Raw genomic sequence first — 23,313 nt, forward strand, 5'->3', positions numbered from 1 at the left:
GCATGTATTTGAGACTGAGAGAAACAGACGTCATACCTGTGAGAGTCAAAGTAACAATTATGAGCTAGAACTCCAAAATAACATTAAATTGTTCAGTGCCTGGAAATCCAATTTCAGGTCTCAAATGGAGGCGATTATTTCAGCTAACTTTCTTAAAATGATTTCAAGCTTGTTTTTCTCATTTCATTGTGTTTGATTTGATTCAACCTCGACTTCCCCAGCTGTACATCCAGCCACAAGAGACACGTGAGGCACACTGCCACATGGCTCCGGAAAGGACGAGCGTTCCCTGTGAACGGCTTCTGTCATGGAAGAAAACACACTTCTGTCCCGACGTGTCTCTTGATAATGTGAGTCATGAACATTTGAAATCTTGAATGCAAACGTCCTTTTAATTAAACAGTTTCTCAGGTACAAGTTGCTTTTTTTAGAAAAGTGAAGACTGGTCAAGGATGTTTCTCGTCATTGTGATGTTCCAGGTTTTATAAGCCTCATTTGTCACCACAGAACACCTAAATGTCTGTGAATGCATTACTCTCAAACAACCTTGCAAACCTGTTGCTATACCAACCACCAGACTGAAGTTAATCTTGAAAGCTTTTCTTACCTGTAGGTGTCGGTGTCGGTGTGTGTGTGTGTGTGTGTGTGTGTGTGTGTGTGTGTGTGTGTGTACCCTGTGTGTGTGTGTGTACCCTGTGTTTGCGTTTATAGAAGTGATAGAAAAAATAGGTAGCTGGTCCTCTCATTGTTTTTGCTGTGCGATAGATAGAAAGGGAACAAAGCATTTGTGAGTCTTGAGATTGTAAAGACCAGGAGACAGACTGGTTACATTATGTTAGACAGCAGGAGGCTGTGGTCAGAAACTGTGTTGTACAAGCTGACAGGAAAACACCTGCTGAGTATTTCTGCAGGGCTGTACCAGATTTCACCACAGATATACACGAGATTCTATTTCCCTGCCTGCTCGTTTCGCCTGATAGAAAGTTCCTTGCAGAGAGGACCTAATTACTCATTGTTATGTTTTCCCCCACTGCTATGGTTGTGTGTTTTATATGCAGGCTTGTTGCACAGTCGCTGATAAGATAAAGCAAATTGACTTTACATTACAAAATCAACACAGGCTGTTTGCTTCCACGTGTAGAAATATGCTGGAAAATTCAACACTAAGTTGATTTTGTGGATATTAATCAGTGTTTTTCAAAAGGAACATCATTTGATGTTCTTGTTGATGCTGTTCCAAATTAGGAGGAACTTATACTCAAGGAAAAAACCCAACAGTGTGGTAGAAATTTGAGCATTAGCAAGCAGGGAATTCTGATGATAATAAATCAAAATAATGCATTTCATTTATAGGCGCCTAAAAATAGATTGATAACATAAACAAGATAAGATACAGTGCATTAAGTCTTCATGAAGAGGATTTTTGTGACCCAGTAGCTGCTGTAGACGGCCTGCTGCTGTGGACGTGCCAGACTCCAGCTGCTACAACTACTACTATCTGTCTCACCACTATCATCTCTCTCTCTTCATCTCCCTCTATCCCTCTCTCCATCTCGGTCTCAGCAGATGTGTCTAACATGAGTCTGGTCCAGCTGGAGGTTTCTACCTGTTAAAGGAAGTTTGTCCTTGCCACTGTAACTTGCTAAATGCTGCAAAGTGCTCTGCTCATGGTGGATTAAGATGAGATCAGACTGAGTCCTGTCTGTAAGATGGGACTGGTTCTTATCTTGTCTTGATGTTGGGTCTTTGTTAATAATGGAACATAGAGTACGGTCTAGACCTGCTCTGCTTGGAAAGAGTCTGAGGAGAACATTATTTGTGAATTGGCGCTACATGAATAAAGATTGATTGATTGTTAATGATCAAACTTAAACATGCCTGTTTAAAAAGATGTGTTTTAAGACGTGGTATGGAAATAGAGAGAGAGTCAATGTTACGGCTGTCTGGTGGGAGGGAGTTCCAGAGGCAGAGCAGCTGGAGGCTCTGGACCCAACGGTGGTGCAGTGAAGTGGATGTAAGAAGACCTGAAAGTGCAGGTTGGTGTGCTGACATGAAGGAGTTCAGAGAGGAGCAGAATCTTGACAGCAGTGAAGCTGCTGAAGTACAAGAGTCACCTTTAACACTTTCCCCCTCTCCTTTAGGTCATAATCAGGCATTTAAAGAAAACGATGGTGTGGTTTTAAGTCAATGTACTTTTTGGAGTGATGGTTCAATTGTAGAGACTATTCAAATTAAGGCAACTAATGGCCAGCAGAGGGGGGTAGCATGAGTCCAAGTGAATTAGTGTGAGCAGTGAATTCATCCGTACCTCACAACTATTGACGCAACCGACAGCTGAGCTCAACGACTGAACAAGAAGCCGGCAGGGCGGTGATAACAGATGGTTCTAGAAAGAGCTACACATCTGCAGAGGAACTACATGCAGTCCCTCCAGGAATTTGCGATTTCGCGATCACAACTATCAACGCAAATTCAACCAATCAGCGTGATTTTTTCGCGGCCCTGCAATTTTTTACAATCACCGCAACTTTCCCGCAAATTTGACCAATTACCTCAATCTCAGCCCCTGCACGTCATCGGTTTTGTCATCAATTTGACTTCCTTGGAACATAAACATAAGTCCTCACTTGTTCGGCACTTTTCAACAACAAAACACGCACAGAGAACGGGTGAAAAGAGGGGACAGCAGGCAGGACAAGTGACCATGACAACGTTATTATTTATAGATTGAGGGGCTCAGTGTTAGCTTGGTCTCTACCTGCAGCAGGTGTGCTTTATGAACCAGCTCTCCTCACCTCCATGCATCTGTCTCATCTTCATTGATGATTTTTACCCCCGGTGTGTGTTAGTGACAAAGACACAACCGGGGGACGTCTGTTTACTATTTGATGTTTGACGTTGTTGCCGTGGTTACCGTAAAAAGCTCTGCGTCTACAGCTTGATTTAATCCAGTTTGGTGAAACATCAGACACATTTAGTAAGTTTTGATCAACTCCTCGTCATCAAAGATGCAGATTAATTTCAGAGTGCGTGAACTGGCTGTGCATCAGTCGCTGCGAGGTGCATTCAGGGACCGTCGTAAATGTGCAATACAGCCCTTTCATGGCATTTTTCTGTGAATCAAGAGAATCAAAATACAGTCAGTGGCCACATCAAGAATGTTTTCTAAAAACAACTGTAATTTAGCATATTTACTTAACCCTGAGATGTTATTGGGGGAAAAAAGCAACAAAAAAATAATCGCAACTTTCAACGCAATTTTTTCAAAAAGCTGTCGCAAATTCAGGCTTTTTGGGCCGCGACAATCACAAAAAAATCCTGCGAAATCCTGGAGGGACTGTACATGTTGCTGAATGCATTGCAAGTCTTCACGCAGAAAGTGTTTGAACTATTTTCCCTGTTTTTTTCATTTTAATAGCACAACATATGAACTTACTTCTGTATACATGTTTGGAGACCTGCATTGTCAAATGTGTCCAAGCTCTGTAGCCAAAGTATAGTGGTTTGAATAGAAACATGCAGCAAAGGGATCGTTCCCAGGAGTCAATTCAGCGACCTGACGTGGACTGGTCTGTTAGACAGTTGTCTTAACTGTTTTGACTACTACATGTTGCCGTAGTCTGTGTACGTCTCACGAGAGACCGGAGCTGCGAATGCCCACTGTATTGTTATGAGACCGATGTAGTCGGCACCCTCCTGTTGAGTCCTGTTGTACACGTTATCAATAAACGTTAGTCAAGCATCCAATATGACTCTGGATCATTGAAACTACATGGTGTCAGAAGGGGGATGACTCCGTGTACCGTGACGTCTACTAGACAACTCGTCGCGTCTCCTGAACGGTAAAGTGCTACCTCGGCGTTGACCCACAACCCAGAAAATGGCGGACAGCTTCCGACGACCAGGAAACGTGGCAGAACACTGGCGTAAGTTTGAGCGCAAATGTGAGAAATTCAGTGCCGCTGCACAAAACCAGAGCCTACATACTCCTCAATCTAGCGGGACCCGAGGCTATAGAGAGAGAGCGGTCATTCACATATGCGCCTGCAGTAATGTCAGCAGATGGCGTCGTCACACCGATGGAGTCTTGGGAGGATCCCAACTGTTTAAAAAGGAAGTTCCAAGAGATCTGCAACCCACAGACTAACGTAATAATGGAGAGGCACAACTTCAACACCAGATATCAGAGACAAGGTGAAACTACTGAAGCATATGTGGGCACATTAAGAAACCAGGCAAAGAACTGTACCTTTGGTGCACTGCAAGACGAGCTCATTAGAGACAGATTAGCGTGTGGAATCAGCAGCGATGGCGTCAGACATGCCTTTCTCAAAGAAACTGATCTGACACTAGCTAAAGCTATACGCATTTGCCAAATAAGTGAGCTCACAGAACAGCACTGTAAAGCTCTCTCTGTGCCTAAACATGTGACCACAGCCAGCGTGGATGCTGTAAGAATAAAACATGGTAACAAGTTCAGAAGTAAAATGAAATATGCTAAGTCTGAAAACTCGATGGCAATTTCAAACTGTAAGAACTGTGGAGGCACACAACCAGCCAAACATGAACAATGCCCAGCGTTTGGACAGCAATGTCACAGCTGTAAAAGGTACAACCATTTCAAAACACAATGCAATGGCAACGAAGATACATTCACTATTGAAGGCCTGTCGATACATGTCGATGAGAACTCAGTGCAAAGTAATGATAGCAGCCAAGGAATGGAAGGACACTGTTTTGTGACAGCTAACGACAAAACTCTCAAGTTAAAGGTTGACACAAGAGCCAAATGTAATGCCAAGTCTCTGAACACCTACAAAGCTGTCAAACACACTGAAAAACTGCACACACCACATCGGAAAGTCAAACTGATTGCTTTTGGAGGAGCTGCCATCAAACCTATCGGCGCAGTATCTCTAAAATGCTGCTTGAATGAACAGTCATACGACTTGGAATTCCATGTGGTAAATTAAGATGTCACATCACTTCTAGGTCTCAAGGACAGTCTAAGGATGAAACTTGTCTCATTCAGTGAGGAAGTACACTAAATAGACATTGTTAAAAATAAAACCCTGTCACAAAGTGTGTTTGAGGAGTATGCAGATTTGTTTAAGGATGAAGTAGGTGACCTACCTGTGACCTACTCAATGAAAGTGAATCCAGACGTTCCACCAGTTGTCAACCCGCCACGACGCATCCCAGTAGCGATGCAGGAAAGAGTAAAACAGGAACTCCAGAGAATGCAAGGTCTAGGTGTTATCGAGCCAGTGGATGAACCAACAAAATGGGTCCCCAACATGGTTGCCACACACAAAAAAGAGACTGATGATGTTCGCATCTGCATAGACACAAGACGCCTAAATACTGCCCTAATGCGCCCTCATCAGCCCATGCGTACAGTAGAGGAGGTAGCAGCACAAATGTCAGGTGCCACTGTTTTCTCTGTCCTGGATGCAAAAAGCTCTTTCTGGCAGATCAAACTTGACAAAGCCTCATCTCTCTACACCACGTTCACAACTCCCTTTGGTAGATTCAAGTTTATGAGGATGCCCTTTGGCATCAAAACTGCTTCTGAAGTTTTTCAGAGAGCAATGGAGCAGATATTCCCAGGTTATCCATGTGCCATCATCGTGGATGACATCAATGTTGGTGGCAAGACTGTTGAGGAGCACGACAGAAACCTGAAAAAAATGCTGGAACGAGCCATACAGGTAAAGCTAAGGCTAAACCCAAAAAAATGTAAGGACACGTGTTCACTGACAAAGGACTTAAAGCAGACCCTACAAAGATCTCAGCCATCACTGAAATGCCACCTCCAGAGGACAAAACAGCTCTCCAACGTTTCCTGGGGATGATAAACTACCTGGGGAAGTTTATCCCAAACCTGAGTGAGCTGTCAGCACCGCTACGTCAGCTGCTGCATAAAGATGTAGTTTAGAGCTGGACGCAGCACCAACAAGATGCTTTCGACAATCTCAAAGCATGTGTCACCGAACCACAAGTGCTACACTACTATAATGTTAAAGAACCAGTGACTCTCACTTGCAACGCATCCCAGCATGGTCTAGGAGCTAGCTGTCTCCAGGATGGCAAACCTGTGGCAAATGCGTCTCGCACACTAACCCAAGCAGAGACCATCTACTAAATTACTTTTTTTGTCATCAAGGCCAGAAAGTGGTATGTATGTGGCACTCAATACTAGTCCGCTGTGAAAAAACAGAGATTCGAAACCATCCGTTTTGATTTGATGGGAACTCTAAAGATTTGCTCTTGTTGCCATTAGCAAAGTAAATAATTTCCTCAGGAAGTATTTATTTGTAATCACCCCGGTTGCTGCCATCTTCAGTTAATTTGATTTAAAGAGACAAACAGTAGTTTGGTCCATTAGTTCACCCTCTCAGCTGTGGCACAACATAAGCCCTAAAAATCTGGTACACCATGAGGGCAGAGGGGGTGAGGTGAAAGGATGAGAGCATGACTCATGATCACTATTTTTTCCACCTCACTTGTAATAAATGAAGCCATGGGAGGGAGGCCTTTTTTTGGCAGGAAGCAAGTGATAGTGGGGCCGCAAGTGGACAGTGTGGGAGAAAACCTGGGTAAAATAATGGATTTTCTTATTCTGACAGTGTGAATGCGGGAGCCAATTACAGCCAGGCAGCGGGAGTAATTGGAAATGACCGGTTGGGCTAAATTTACAAAAAGCTTTGGCCTCATGAAAAATGAACCCAGGTAACAAATGTATGCAGCGTCTCATTAGGATGTTCAGCATTTCAATTCTAATTAATGGTACAATTCATCTTCCAGAACCTGAGGAATCAGGAGGGATATAGGGAACAAAAGATGATTCTCTCTGTGAACAAGAGAGAAGTTGAAAGAAAGGAAGAGAGAATAAACAAACCTCCCCATGCTTTTGCCCTCTGGACCCTCTTTATGCGTTTGTAGGAGCTGGTGAGCTGTGTGCTGTTTGACTGATGCTGCTGGTCACTGAGCTTTCACAGTAAAGACGGAGTCATCAGAGCCTCGCCTTATTGAATCTGCACCCAACAGACACCATCCGCCACAAAGAACCAGATATAATCTCAGACAACACGCAGCCAGCAGCACTGACAGTACTCTCACCGAACAGGTCCAAACGCTTGTATTAATGCTGCTTCTGTGTGACATAACAGTACTGCTCCTGTATTTTAATACTAAACACTGTGATGCTCTGTTTTGAGTATGCAGCATTTGAACAGCTTCTATGACTAAAGGACAGATAGTAAACGGATGAGATCATTTTTTAAATTTGTCTTTAGGTACTAAAATTCTCCTATGGCCAATAAATGAGTAACTGATCTCAAAATGGATTGAATCACAACATGTGTTTGCAGTAACCTTGGAGAAGAAAACCCTGCGGTCACAAAAACAAATTGCAAAGTAAAAATGGCTGATGAGAAAATGATGTGCAAAGTGATGAAACAATAAGTAGTGAAGGCTTATAACGTAAGTTATCATGACATATGTTCAGTATGAGGGCCACATCTCCAACTCAGACACCTGCACCAAATCATCAATGTCACCTGTGTGTATAAACCTGCCTAACTTTTCCTTCCTGTCTGTCTCATTCTCAAGAACCTGAGGCCTAAACACCTCTCATCTCTCTCTCCAAGACTTTCTGAACAGGAACTAAAAGAGGTGCATGTAAAGATGAGCTCACACCCTGAGTTTGGATCCCTCAGTTCCTAAAACTTCTGGCATCCTCAACCCCACCCATCCCTCCTTCCCTTCAGCTTTACTTACCTGAACTCAGACTCATCCCTCCTTACCTCGACCCCACTCATCCCTCCTTACCTTGACCCCTTCCTCATCTTTCCTTACCTTGACCCCTTCCTCATCTTTCCTTACCTCAACCACCAGTGATCCCTCCATACCTCCACCCCCGCTCATCCCTCCTTACCTCTGCCCCGGCTCATCCCTCAGTACCTCGGTCCCAGCTCATCCCTCCTTACCTCAACTCCTATCCATCCCTCCTCACCTCGGTCCAAGCTCATCCCTCCTTACCTCCACCCCCGATCATCCCTCTTTACATCGACCACTGCTCATCTTTCCTTACCTCGACCCCTACCCATCCGTCCTCACCTTGGTCCCAGCTCATCCCTTCTTACCTTGTCCCCTGCTCACCTTTCCTTACCTCAACCCCTGCTCATCCTTCCTTACCTTGACCCCTGCTCATCTTTCCATACCTCAACCCCTGCTTACCCCTCTTTGTGTCCCTGTTATCACCAGCTGATGTCACATTGGATCTCTTAGTGTGGCTAAGCAGAGCTAGCATCAACAGCATTCGGTCCTCCTCGCATGTTAACATCTTCATACCTGTTGTGGTTACATCTAGTTCCTGTTGATTGGTTATGTGTCAGTTCAACCAGACAAAGCCTACACATAGCTTCATCTCTGTTCTAGATCAAAATAAGCAGCACTATGCAAGATGTCATCCATAAAGCTAGTGTTTGGTGGCTTCATTACATCATAGACATTATGACCTTCATTTCAGGCCAACGATACTAAAAGTATTGATAATTAGTTTAAATGAGAAGTAACTCTGGTGCCAACTAGCAAAGGTCAATCATTTATTTGACTAAACACACATCACTAAGACACATACCATTCTTTAAAGAGAACTTTTGTGTGAAGGTCCCTCTGCTTGCTTCAAGACAGTGTTTACTTGTTGAGCTTATTGGAGTGATAATGAAACATGAATGCAACCACAAACCACAAACAGCTCTATGCGTCGTTCTGCTGGTAAGACGTATTTAAATATTCACTCAGTGTGCACTTCTTTCTTCTCCTGCATGCAGTTAACCCATACTGTAATCTGTCTGCAACAGTTCCCACAACGGAAACAGTTTTCCAATAAAGCTTGATGAAGAATTATGTTACTCTGATTGATTGTTACAGAGCGTGACTAGAATCAATGCAGCTTGATACCAGACATCCGGTAAACATTCAAACACCAACAAACACCCAATACAAAGCATCCATGTGTAAATTGGTGTTTTGCAAAGTTTCATTTCGAAGTAAAATGCAAGACCAAATAAAGCAAAAACTACACAAACACTGTGACAGGACAAGTGTGTGCGTTCCTGTCTGAGAGGTAAATGTGCTCAATATGGCACAGGACTGAAAGCACACTGAGCATCACCTGATGACACGTAAATACACGGGAAATCCAAATCACATTTTGTTCTCTACTCTCTGAGCATTAGTGGACAAACATTATTTTAAAACTTACACAGTCGATGATCTTTTGACTTCAGTATTAGTATCAGTAAGTTTTATTGGGTTTTGCCCAAGAGCTTGACCTAATGTTGCATTTACAGACCTTGTGTGGGTGCAGCAGGGCAGATGAGGATATAGCTATGGAAAGTTCACAATGGTTCTCCTATAGCGAATATTGAACGCAGCATCTCCTGGCTGAAGAGTTCTTCATTGGATTGTTCAGATTTCACCACTCCATAATAAATAAAAGTTGCTGGAAGAAAAATAAGATCACTGTGAGCTTTTGTGGTCAAACATTAAATGATAACCAGATTGATTCACTTTTTTTGAGCATCCAAAAGTTGCTTGTTAAACCAGCCTGGCTGCAGGAAGTTGTAGACTTGCAGGCGTTTCATAATAACTAGAGTACAGGACAAATTCTGATGTACTTGGGGCTGAAAAGAAGTCTGTACCAAATTCATGACATCATACAGGACGGTTAACTCAGATCCATCAGTGTCAGTTTAATTGTGCTGCCCTGGTTTTAAAAATGTCTTCAGTTCAGCACCTGGCATTCAAGAATAGCTGTATAAAAACGTGGCGGCTAACAACAGAAACTACACCTGTGTACTAAACTAAATGATATAAACCCTTTATCTGGGTTGGCCAAGCTGAATGAACATAGTGTTTTCTATCTGGACCCTTGTCAATGTTTTTTAGCTTCTTCTGGTAAGTGGTTTAAATCGGTCATACCTGTCTGAATCTAGGCCGCGCCTGATCCTGATGTTTGCAAAAGAAGGCAGGGAAAGCAAAAGCATTAGCATCACCACATGCCACTAGCTGAGCCTTCTTAGGAAACTCCTTGAAAACAACAGAGTGTATTTTCTCCCTTTGTCGTTGAAATGCTGTTTCATTTTTAAGTATAGCGGATCAGGTCCATTCTCATTAACTCCCAAAGATCTCTCAAACAGCTTTATTTTCAAAGACTTCTCAAAGTTTTCTTTCTGTATAGTTCTCTTTGAGAATCTAGCCTCAAACTTTTTCATCAGGTCCAGCATTTCACTCCCATACCATGGATTTAACCCGATGATGCAAGTCTCACTCTGCATGTAAAGGATGTACTCCTTTTGCTGCCATCCATAATGCATTTTGGGTACAGTTAGTTGCACCCTAAGTAGCTCCTATCTCTTGTATTGATGAGGAGGGAAAGGGCATTTGCAACTTATTATGAGAATAAACTGAGGCCTGAGGAGACAAACAATTGGGAATTACCATCTTATCTTATCTTTAATCTACATGTTCATTACAGCTGATTAATTTTACTCACCGGCCTTAAAATATTTACCATGATCTCTTAAAATCCTTATATTTAAAAAAGCTGTAATAGTTTTACGTATAATTAAAAAATCGGTGATGGTCCGTCAGCCTCCGTGTGTAGAGTGGTGAGGTAGCATCCTATAGCGCCCCCTATTGACAAGCTGCTGCTGATGCCAGCCATTGTAGGTCAAAGATGTATCTTAAATTAGTTAAAGCTTTGACCTGCTGATGGTGTGAGAACAGCAGATCAGTAATCAATAGGATTTATCCTCTTGGGAGCATGAGCGGCCTGATAACATGCTAATGAAAGCGTCCTGTAGTTGATGAGGTATTTCAGTGTACATAGACCAGAGTTGTGTAGTGACACAGTGTGCATCAGTTGAACATATTTTCATATTAAAATATTTTGATATTAAAATACTCACAATTATGCATGTGCTGTTTTTAGAGGGCTGAAAGTGCAGATGTCAGAGCTCCACGACATTTGAAACAAGCTGTGATCTGGTTACTAGAGAAGTCCAGGTTATGTTTTCACTCAGAGGGCATCCTGCTGCCTGAGGGGATATAAACATCTCATCCTGGGAGTCATCCTGGGTGTCCAGCCCCAGGACCTCACCACATACCCTCCGCTTCATCCTTTTACTTTTCTGTCTCTGTATCATAATGTAACCTGTCTCTCCACAATGTGGACCACCACTAGAAAAAAAAGCTAAAATTTCACACATACAGAAAAAATCTCTAAACTCAGCGAGGCCCAACGAAGAAGAGATTGAGTATAGATTGCAGAATGTGCAGTTTCTGGCTGAAAATCCCAAGTCGTATCGACCATGAGCTGTGTATCAGCTATGTTAGAAAACATGGGCTGTGAGGTAGGCTCTTCATTGATAATAAGCCCCGACATAAACATGGCACTCGAGCAGCCATGAAAAAACTCTAGACAACATGACAGCATAACACATTCATAGACACATGAGCCCTGAGAGCGTTTAGAGGCTGGGCTCCATCATGGAGTGCATTGAAGCAAGACCAGTCAGCTGCACGCTGCGAAACACTCATTCAGGCTTTTCATTTCCTGATCGAAGGGGCTGCCTCCACACTTAGAGATAGTATTTGTTCTCCGGCAGGGCCTGAGTCTCGATGCGGGATTGCATTTATCCCGCACAAAATATGAAATTCTTCAAGTCTGGTCCTCATAATGCGTGAAAATCCTGCAAATATATGAAATATAGATACACCATTTCTTTCAACTCATTTTTGCAACCCACAGTCTTTCTCATTCATGCAGCATTAGTCATTACTACTCCTTCAACCACTTTTCAAATGAGAAGCACTTTATCAGTGAAATTGAAGCCGACTCTAAAGGCTTGGCAGATCTCTGATAGGTTAAAGACTCTGCTAATGCTCGGTGTTTGTCCAGGGAACACACTGCACAACTTCAGAGCCGGTTCTCACTCCACACACACAATAACTGGACTCAACAGCATGCTGAGTTTGCACTGCTCCTCAGAGAATATGCAGGTCAACATGGCGGTCAGCACATGCTATCTGGTCCTGTGTGGGAGTCAACCATTCAAATCTGTTGCCTCCAGATTGAGCCTGTGAGCAGTTGGAGCTCTGAGGCTCCAGCTGACCACATTTTCACTCTTTCTGTGGAAAAGTGGAGAAATCGTATGGTCCTTCTGTGGTTTGAGCTCCCAACAGGAAGATATACTGGTAGGATATTATTTACTATGAATAAGGAGTTCAACGTTCACTGGTCTGGGGACATGTTCCCCCGTTGAACTCTGACAGGACAACCTTAGTGCCAACCCAAAATCCAAAACCATGATTGGCTATTTGCCTTGTTAGAGGCAGGACTTGTATTAAAATCAAGTATTGGGGTGATATCTGAATCTTCTGCTGGTAGCTTTCTTTGCTTTGCAGCGTAGCACTTTACATTTTGACGTTAGCATAGAAGTCTTCCTTTCTTCATTTGTTAGGGACTCAAACAGAGGATGTTTGTCCACTCAGTTGTGTTGATTTTAGATAGAAGCACAAGCACTTCATGCAACCTCAGCCAAGTCCACCCGTCGGTGCCCCAGTTGGGCCACCCTGTTAAAAAAAGATCTCTCTGCTCATTAAAGCACTGACTTATGAGCTTAAACAGATTTTTCAATGCAACATTAAAAGTAAAATTAAATACTTAAAGTGGTTGTCAACATGACTTACATTGAGTGTGCACTAAAACAGAGTAAAAGCACTCTTTTAAGCAATCAATGAAACATTTATCCAACAAAGAGGAGAAGCTGTGTTCTGCTGCCTGTTTGCTTTGATTCTAAATGTCATTTGGCCTGTAGGTGACTTCACTCAGCCTGTAACCTCACTTGTACCTGAGCCTCCCATAGTGAAGCAGCTTTATTAACAGCTCTGGTTGCTCTGTGAATCGACTGTCTGACTGGAATACCAGAGGACTTACTGCAGGAGTTTCAACCAATGCTTCCATTCTTGAATTGGAGGAACCTTAAAGGTCACGGAGCACAGCGTATAAACATCCATCTTCAGACAAACACTGGAAATCATTTCATGTCTTCGTCTGGGATTTTCCAGCCCCATTAAAAATCTCTAAAAAACATTGATTAATGCAGACTCACACTCTGATTTTGAGAATCCATCTCTCTGTTATCTATTGCAGCGATTTATTCAGACACCAGGAGCTGTATTGACTGAACTCTGTCTCACTTTGTTCACCCTATAGACTGTACAAAAGAGGGAAATGGACAGTGTGACATCACCCCGATATTCATGAATCTATCAGTGTAATCTGAGGCCGGCAATTTAGTCATCGCGATTTTGTTTTATAGAAACAGAAGTGACCTTATTACAAATCCAGTCTGACACATTACTGGAAGTTAACAAGCCGCCATTACTGCAACGTGGTCTCCTCTAAAATATCTGCAAGTTTGCGCTCAAGGTGTTCTCAGCAGTGATCAACTTTCTACTTTTAGCTTTACCGTCTTTGTCACTTTACTTTTGACAACAATGAAGGTGTCATGTGGAAGAACCTGTGGAGTTTTCAGCTGCTCCGTCGTTCATGACAAACTTTAACTTTGTGATCTTTGCACAACATACAAACCTTAACTTTGTGAGGAGTTCCCAGTATGAGAAGAGACACTATAGATTCACAGAGGACTCAGCATTTCTTCAGAGGCAGATCAAGAATACTATAATTGTTGGTGATTTTGCCGCTTTCTGAGTGACCTGTTGATAGCATTTTTTTGTTCATCGGAAAGTGATCAATAAAATGATCTTGTAAAGAACATATTTCTATGAGCTAGCAGGCTAACAAGGAAGCTGCAAGCAATCATGGTCCCAAAAAAAAGAATTTGCCCTTGCAACTAGTCTGTGATGATTCAATGCAGCTGTTGATTTTTCAGTGTACCTACCATGGTAGAATTATGTTACATTACATGGTACTTCATGACAAGCATGTGCTGGATATGTTCAGTTCTTTTCTCTATGTCTTCATATGTAATCAGGCTATTGCTGTAACCAATGTCTGATATGAGAACTCTAAATAATGATAAGATCATCTGATTGAATTAACTGATTAGAATAACAAAAGATTCAGACCACGCACTCCAATGAAATAAAGGTTTCATTTCACATAATCAGACTGTTTTGCGAGCCATGGTGTCGCCCCCTGTTGGCCTTAAACACGATGCAAGATTAAGGCACTTCTGCATGGAGAAAACGTGGAAACCAAAAGGTTATCCACTTCTTTTACACAGTCCATTGTTTTCTGAAACTTCAGGACGGCAGCACATGGACAGAAGCAGAAATGTTCAACCTTTTCCTTTACTTATTCAATCAAACTGCACATGGCTGCTCCAGCATCAGTGAAGTGAAACCAGAAGCCTTCACAGGACCCTGACAAGCCCGGAAATGTCAGTCAAACAGCAGTATACGCGATACTCCCCGACTTTATTTGGTGTTTGGTGTAAGTGCATCTGGATGGATCAAGGGGCAGATTAGCAGGGTGTTGCTGACTCATTACAGCCAGCAGGATCTGATCAAACTGCACTCTGATCTATACAAATGGAGCTTTTCAGGGAAAGCTCAGTCCTTACAGAGGAAGTACATCAGGGAGAGGGCTGACCTCGAGGAAGGATGGTATAACAGTGTTTCACAACAAAGCTGCAAAGCAGTCGGAGTCTTTCAACAGACTATTATTGTTCCATTTTCTATAATATGTTTTGCAGCAAAAGGCAGCCAGAATAAGAACAACACATTACGGTGAGAGGCAGCTGAAACATGGCTGCTGCCTATATTCTTTTACGATTCTATGTGAATCGACGGCCAAGGACTTTACTCAGTGCGCTTAAAATGCTTTAACTAGCTTTCTTTAAAACCAAACACTAAAATTACCTATCAGCTAAAAGATAAGAACATTAACTCAAAGAACAAACAAAAATGCCTTCTTTCAAGCTGCAGACAAAAAAATCATCAAGACTAAATGAATAATCCAACAACAGTTTAAGGATGGGCTGTATTGATGAACAGACTGCTCGAACAAAACATCTTTACAGACCCCTAAAGCCAACCTTCAACCTTTCATGCACATTTATACACAAATGAAGAACCATGCAAGATTTACCATGAGCTAATATATCCAAGGTCGTCATATGCTTAAAGCTACACCAGTTTGGGAGTATTATGCTTCAGTATAGATATGAGAGCTGGAGAAGTAAGTGATCGGACACAGACAGTGTGCCCTCCTATCAGTCAAGTCAGAAAATATTCAAAACGTGTCATCTTAATATCTTCTAAACTAATGAATTATAACAAAATAATGAAGAATTCACTCTCGACTAGAGAAGTTAGCTATTTAGAGCAAAATTATTTTTTTTGTACCAAGCAGTGAGCATGTTTATTTCTGCTGTAAAGACTGGGTGTGTATGTGCTTTCTGCTACTTTTGGAGCCAGTGCTTCATTTTTACAGCTGGAGGTTTCAGCTTGGATGGAGCAGAAAAGCAACGCAGCAGAAGTTCACACATTAACCTGAGTGTAACCTATCAGAGGCAGAGTGGAGACGGACCGAACACAGATCAGATGGAAGTTCCTGTAAGCAAGTGGATATTAATCTGAGCATACCGACACACAAATAAATGACTGAGTGTTTTTGAGTTGAAGGAGATTAGTTGTATATGTACTGTACATAAAATACTGGCAAAGCTAAAAGGGGACATTATGAAGAAAAGGTAAAACCTGGTTTGATGTTGAGGTTTTGACCTGTTTGGATTTTTGCCAGGTTGGAATATTTGATAATAAATGAAAGCACACCTATACTTACAGCTCACGTGTCACCTTGATTCAGGTTGTATTAATGTGTGTGTGGCTTCTGTTTATTCAAACACTCACACTTGGAGGGCATCTAAGTAGGATCAAGCCATTGGCATGATTAAACTTAGAGGGATTGCGTTCGTGTGCTGGCGTAGGCTTTTACATGAAATTAGTTTTTGGATCATGGCTGACTGGATTCCTACAAATCAAAACTTCTGCCAGCAAAATATTTTCAAGCACAAAATGTCTGCAGAGGGTTTTAACTTCATGTGCACACAGATCTCCAACAACTGGTTATAAGAGAATAGGACTTATAAAGGTTATGAGGCTAGTCACATACCAAAAACTATCAGGCTGCCACTGAGCCACTGCATTGACAGACATTAAGAGTTCTCTGATTGGCTGCTCAGGACAGGAATTCCATCCATCATTTAACTAATGATGCAAAGCAGGTTAACAACACAGAGGGCAGACACATTTTCACCTTCATTCAAAAGGTGTCACCTTTCTACGGGGAATTACTCCCTCATAAGCAGAACACTTCAGCATGTCTGCTGTCAGCTGACCATCTGCTGCAAGTTCTCTGATGTCTGCTGGGTCAGAGCTCTTGTAGGGGACTTGGGATTTGACTTGGAGATATACAGCCACCCAAGGAAAGAAAACAAAGAATATTCTAGACGGACACCAGCAGGAGAGTGACATAGTCATGGTCAGAGATCAGGGCATGGAAGGTGGAGGCCAGATGCTCTGTTTAGTCTTCACTGCTGACACCTTCATCTGCTTAGCTCACATTTATCACTCCTTTTTCACTCTTCACCACATGCACTGGTGTTTGGAAGTGCAGCAGCATGAAGCTGGTCTGAGAGTCCTCTCTGAGTGATGAAAGTTACAGTGTAGAGGAGAAAATAAGGGTTGGGGCATTCAGTGCAAAGTGCAAAAAAAAAAAACATCTCCTCTTTTAATATTTCTCTGAGAGAGACGGGTCAGAGGGTCGTCTCGAGAATATGTTCATTGCTTAATATTGCCTAGTAAATCAGAAGAGAGTGTATCATTTCTCCCACATGGTTGTATGTTTTGTTGGTTTAATGGTGGCCATATTCCTCACACACACTCATTATCATTTTGGATTGGAGTAGTATGTAATCAGTTTTGAGATTAACCTTTAAGAACAGCTGTTGTGCAGTTTAATGGGTTTTAAAATATTCAAAGTATTTGACGTGAAGATGTTCCCCCAATATCAGTGTTTGTAGTCAAAACTCAGTGCATTCAGCCTTCCACCAGATCCGTGTCAGGTCCCCTCCGATCCAGCTCCAGCAGGACTGACAGACAGCTGGAGTCATGTGACCGAGGTTTTCCCTCGGCAATCACCAAATCAAGGATTATCCTTCTCCTCACCTCATCCATGTTGTGTTTATCAGCCTTTGAAAACCTCTGACCTGTTGACTCCAGGCCTGGCTCGGCTCATCATGACGGTTTGTTGTTGTAGTTAAGTTAAAAACGATCTAACGATAACACAGAGTGTTTTATTCTGAAAATTAACCAGATTTTTTCATTTTGTTTTGGTGCCTGACTTCCTTTCCCACTCCATCTGCTCTGTGCTGAATTGATGCATCGTGCTCCGGCATCCAGAAAAAATAGAAGTCTTGCGTATCTGATCCGTTGCGTTCCGAACTGCCGGGTCAGAGCCGCAGAAACGGAGTGGATCCAGTGGGGATTAACAGATTGACTAGAATAGAAACCTATCAAATCAGGTGCCGTGACAGATCAGAGACAAATCAGAGACGGATCAGAGACGGATAAGAGAAGGATCAGAGACGGATCACAGACGGATCGGAGATGGATCGGAGATGGATCTGGTGGAATTTGGCCGTTTATTGGACCAGTTTGACAATGAAGTGACATATGAAAGTTAAAGGAGTTAAAGGCTTGTGTGACTCCACAGCTGTGAGACAGACAGCAGATGATGGGAGGAGGAAAGAGGGAGAGACAAAATGATGAGAGATGAACAGTTCTGCATGAACTGCTGATTTTAACGACACTATCTTCCTGGGAGGTCACTTTCAGGGTGGGAGGCTCAAGTGTTCAAGTCAAGTCAAAGTTTATTCCTATAACATATTTAAGGCCAATGCAAAGAGATGTGATTTAAGCAATGATTAAAACTCTTAAGGGTCGGAGCTGTGTTTATATTAAAGAGTAGACTGCCTCACAGCGTGGGAGCAGCCACTGCAGAAGCTCCATCACCTCATCTTCCTGAAACTAATGAGGAGGAAGGTCGGCCTTTACCCCCCACAGAAGTCTCGACTGGAAGAACCTTGTCTACACAACCAAATTTATCCATCGATCTGATTTTAAAACGGTCAAATATCATGCCCAGATTCAGACGTGTGCTCATGTTGACCCTTCTCTGGATTTTTTTAAAATTTTGTCCGTGTAGTTTTGTATTAAGTGGGAAACAGTGAATTTTCTATAGACTCTCAACGTTTATGCAACTTAAGTCTTGAGCATAGCAGTACTATCGTTACAAAATGGCCACAACCTCGGTTTATCCTGTGTTTCCCCATCCTCTTGTGTCTGTCTGTCCTTCTCTATCTGTGTAGGAGTGTTGCTCATCATCCCCAAGTCCTGTCTCCTCATTACCTGGTCAAGTCTCTCCACTTCCTCCTTCTTGCTGCACACCTGCCTCCCATCAACAACCAAGCCTGCAGTGAAGAAACACATCGGCCATTCATCCACATCTCACCAGATCCTCCGTTCACCTCCAGAGGTGTCCAGAGTCGGCCTCTTGAATTGTGCATTCAAGACTTTGTGTGCTTCTTTCTACAACATCTTCTTAAAGACTAAAGCTGGCCACACACTGGACGATAAACGGCCTGATTTGCCAACACCAATGATCGGGGGCTTGACCTGAATCAGGGCAAATAATCCTCAAGTGTGTGGCGTCAACTCAACTATTACCCTGCTCCTGACCACGTCTCGTGCAGAGCCGGCACTATGCAGGAGTGTCATTTATGTTATCAAATGAAGACACATGTAGCCAGAGCAGGATTGATTCAGAAACCTGAGTGAAAATTAAAGGATGATTCAAACTCCCAAACCGCCCTCTGTATTCATCAGGCTTTACGTTCACAATATCGACAGATTTCAGTGCAGCAGAGAGCGATAGATCAACCAAGGTCTGTTACTCAGACATAATCAGCTGATTGGCATGGGCTGCACACAACTCATGTGTCTCTCTTAATCCATAAGAGTATTGCATGTTATCACTGATGGTGTCTTCATCCTCCTCACACTTGAGAGAAAGCTAAACCTCAGCATAATGGGGGTCTGACGTTGAGGAAGCTGGATGGGTACATTAGGAGCTGAAAGAATGTCATTTCTCTCCTCAATTATACACTTTAATGTCTGCTGAAAGCTCTGAGGTCTACGTCTAATATCTGTGAGGTTTGCTCAGTGTAATTTATTTCTAGGAGGAGGAGAATACTCACTTAGTCTTTGTGCTTGAAACAAACATATTGGTCATAGTGGACGTGGCTGTGTTCTGCAGCAACATGCCCTGAACTGTACGATTTCATTCACTAATGGTGGAGCTTTGGAGCTGGAATTAAAACATACGACGTATTATACAATTCTCTAATCCTGCTTTGTTGAATGAAAAGGTTTACGTAAGAGGAAATTGGAGCGTGTACGACAGCACTGGCACAGTAATCAACTCCACTTTCATGGAATAAAATGCCATGGCGATGTGTTTTCCTTCCTGTTTGACACATTTTGTATCATATACTGGATGCATTTTTATCTCCTGTCAGTTTAACCGCCTACAGAATGTGAGGCAGAATTTCCACTTTGGCTCTTCTCCCCTGTAAATACCCTTCTGGTAGGCGACCAGGACTCTGATATTTTAAAACCACAGCGAGGAAGGATTTTTCTGGCTGGTTTCACTTTTAGGCGCACAGACGTCCGAGAGCAGGCAACCCACTCTCTCTGAAAGGAAAAAAAAAGTGACGGCTTAGTGTTTACTTCGCTCTCACGATCAATATCTGCTGTGAAGTAAAACTACTCACCGATGACAGGATGCAACACTTTGTGCTTACTGTGCTTTTGTTTGTGCAGGAGTATACAGTACGTGTATGACTAACAACCAATTGAAAAGAAACTATGAGAACTGCAGGAACAGCGTGAGTCAGAGCACATGGGAAGAGAACGATCAGAACCTGCAGGGAGTCAAAGCTTTGAAACTCACTGTATAACTTCTTGGAAATGTTGTGATGACGTTGCCTTCTGAATTTTGTTTGGAGGACTGTGTGGGATTTTTTGTTCTGCTGCTATCTTCAGGAAGATACAGATTTCTACCTGGTGGGATGAGAATGATAGTCCATTGAGTGGATGAGAGAACGGCTGCAGGCACTTCTCATACTCTATGTTAGAGTTTAGTTCAAGAAGAGGTGCGATGCTGCAATGTATATTTATTCAAGAGCCTCTGTCCACTCTTTTGAGTCTTTGCTTTGCTTAGAATGGGCGTGTATGAGGCTCCCATGGTTTTTAGACACTGGAGGAAAAGCTTTCAACACTTTTACACTGGCTTTATTTCTTGAGACTGGTTGTAGCCGCTTGTTACAGATCAGAGTTAAATTTAGACTTGTGTTGCATCGCTTTTTTTTTTTATATTGGGTTTGATTTTAATGAGTGGGACAGAACATGTTAGAGTTTGTGTTCAAAGAAAGTTTGTGTTAAAAGTAATTTTAATTTGGAAAGAAAACACACTGTGGTAGAAATTGTCTGACATCAGCTTGTCTTGTCTGTACTATTGTCCGGTCTCAAAATAACAAGTTTAAGCCCAGAGGTCAGTCGACACAATGTCAGATTAGATGACCACAGAGCCATAAATTCATGCTGTGACTTGACCAAAAAACATGTTCAATAATCATGACAAAACACTGAATGCTAACTGGGTTGCTTAAGTGTGTTCCAATATTTCATGGAACCCCTCCGTGACACCTCATAGTGACAGGGATCTTGATGTCAGAGCCAAACTTCTCCTCTGTCCCATCATACTCTCATCATTCTTTTGCAGCACCAACTTCATTGGAGGACTTCAGGATCAATCACAGGATTTCACCTGCTGTGAGCGGACAGGATACAGGAGAGCAAGACTGAACTAACTGGTAAAGAAGGACAGCTCAGTCCTGGATCCTGTGGAGGTGGTGGCTGACAGGAGAATTATGGCCAATCTGTTATCTCTTATGGACATTTCTTTTCTATATATATTCTTGTTAAATTCTTGTACTGTACACCTTCTTGTTTGCCGCTGTAACTCCATGAATTTCCCCGTTGTGGGACGAATAAAGGAGTATCTTATCTTATCTCTTATCTTATTGTTCTTCTTTCGCTTTGTTCGTGTGCCGATACTTTTTAAAATAATTAATTTAGAAATGTAGCTTGAATTAGTTTTTTTTCCATGAGTTTTCTGCCTTTCTTTAGATGATTCCTAAGGGTGGGGTTAGAGTTAGGGTTAGTTTACAGTTAATTAACAAAAGCATCTGTAGCAGCAGGTTAATTCATTACAGCACAGGAAACACAGCCACATGTGCATGTAGGTAGCTACTTTTCTGCAGATTAGCTAGCTTAAGTATGAAGCTACATTTAATCACTTTGAGGGACAGTGGGGGTTGCAAGCTTTTGGCACCTATATTTTGGGGGTCGTGGGCCGAAAAGTTTGGGAACCCCTGCACTATGGCACACTGGACGGAATAAAACAATTGATATTTGGGGCCAGTAGTTTGACTTTGGCATAAGAAAGACAGTTCGAAACCAGATCTGGATACCTGTATCTGTCTAATTGGTAAACATTTTCATACTTTTTTTTCTACCACACTAAACCAGTCAGAAAAATCAGCTGCTCTAAGTTTAAATAAATGATTTAATAACTTTATCAGAGCTTTAAAGGATCACGAAAGAACACACAAGTCTCCTTGTTACTTAAAAGGATCCAACAGAGAGACAAACGTCTGTGTAATATGTTTACTCTCTGCTAAGGTGCATTGCCAGGTGGGTTTTGGATGCTTCCCAGTGGCTGCGTAGATTTATTCACTGGCAACATTTTCTCCATTTGTGGGAGTCAGACGGGACTCTGCACAGACGGTGGAGGTTGGAGTGGATGCCCAAGTGAAAGCCTGACTGTCTGATGTAATCCACCTTGTTGTTTCTCTGCATCCCTCTTGAAACAATTCCCATCAGTCGCTTGAATTTCATGCACACTTGGCTGGAGATCAAGAGCTGCATTGTTACCGTCAATTCTACATCACGGCTGTTGTCATCACAGACGGGTAAAAGGTTGTTGCTGTCAGTTGTAGTGCTTTGATTGGCAGATAAAGGTTTCTGTACTGAGTGCTGTTTTCAAGGAGCACCCAAACACTCTGCTCCATCAAACCTTCACTCAGTGTCACAGGAGCACATCTTCTATAAAGATTGGGTTTACAAGGCTTGGGATTTACATTAAAAAGGAGTATTGATTTGTTTTTTGCATCGTGCACACTCAAGTTGAGTCCTGCTTGAGCACAGGAGAATAGGGCAAGGGCTTACAGTGGTTATCAGGATGAACCTTAGGCTACATAAAGGAAGGCAACGCTGCTGCTGAAACCTCAAAGCATCTCAAAGCTGCTTCTCATTAACTTCTATCCATCTTCACACTGACATATTTCAGGACAGAATATCAATCAGGAAGTGTGTGTGCAGCAGTCAGAACAGCTGGAGCTAATAGAGTCCTATGGTCAAAGGTTTAATCTCAGTGAGCCTACACTGAGTCCGTTTCCTAGATTCCTATGGGCAAATAAGAGAGAGCAGGGTTTTGTGTTAAGGTGCTACGATACTTGACTGAAAGGATTTCCCAGCATGCATTTTTTAATGCGACATTGATTAACTCAGGTCTCACTTTAAACTGATGGTACAAAAAGCACCTTGTATTAATTCTGCATTGAATCCTGTTTTTGTGAAAATACACATGTGAAAACAAGGGAATTAAGAAGTACTGTTGTTGGTTAATATGTCTGCAGTCTGGACTCATTTAAACAGATTACATCCAAGTGTAACAAAGAAAGATTTTAAGAGCGTCTGCAACATTTAAACACATTCCTCCATACTTACATCTGGAGTGTGACAAACTGCAGCCCAAAAAGTGAAGTCACATTTTACACTCTTAATGAAATGAAGATGCGTTGAACTGCGATTGTAACATGAGCTCAAACAACACATGCTCACTCCCAAGTCATCAAACAGGGTAACTGCATCAGGCTCAGAGCATGACTCCCAACTCCAGTTTCCCCACAACTTGAGTTTTGACTTGCAGGCTTTAGGCTTTGCAGTCAGTATGCAGTGATACATATGCAACATCTGCTTTAACATTACCATCAAGTAGTCATGCTAGCAACAAAGAAGAAGACACTA

At 42.3% G+C, this 23,313-nt stretch overlaps 1 protein-coding gene across 1 annotated transcript in view; it reads right to left on the bottom strand.

Moving 5' to 3' along the window:
• doc2b (double C2-like domains, beta) overlaps positions 1-23,313 on the bottom strand; it is a 192,315-nt gene that overhangs the window by 148,672 nt on the left and 20,330 nt on the right. The gene's annotated exons all lie outside the window — the stretch shown is intronic.

Source organism: Notolabrus celidotus, chromosome 5 (genome assembly GCF_009762535.1).
Source record: "Notolabrus celidotus isolate fNotCel1 chromosome 5, fNotCel1.pri, whole genome shotgun sequence".
NCBI lineage: Eukaryota > Metazoa > Chordata > Actinopteri > Labriformes > Labridae > Notolabrus > Notolabrus celidotus.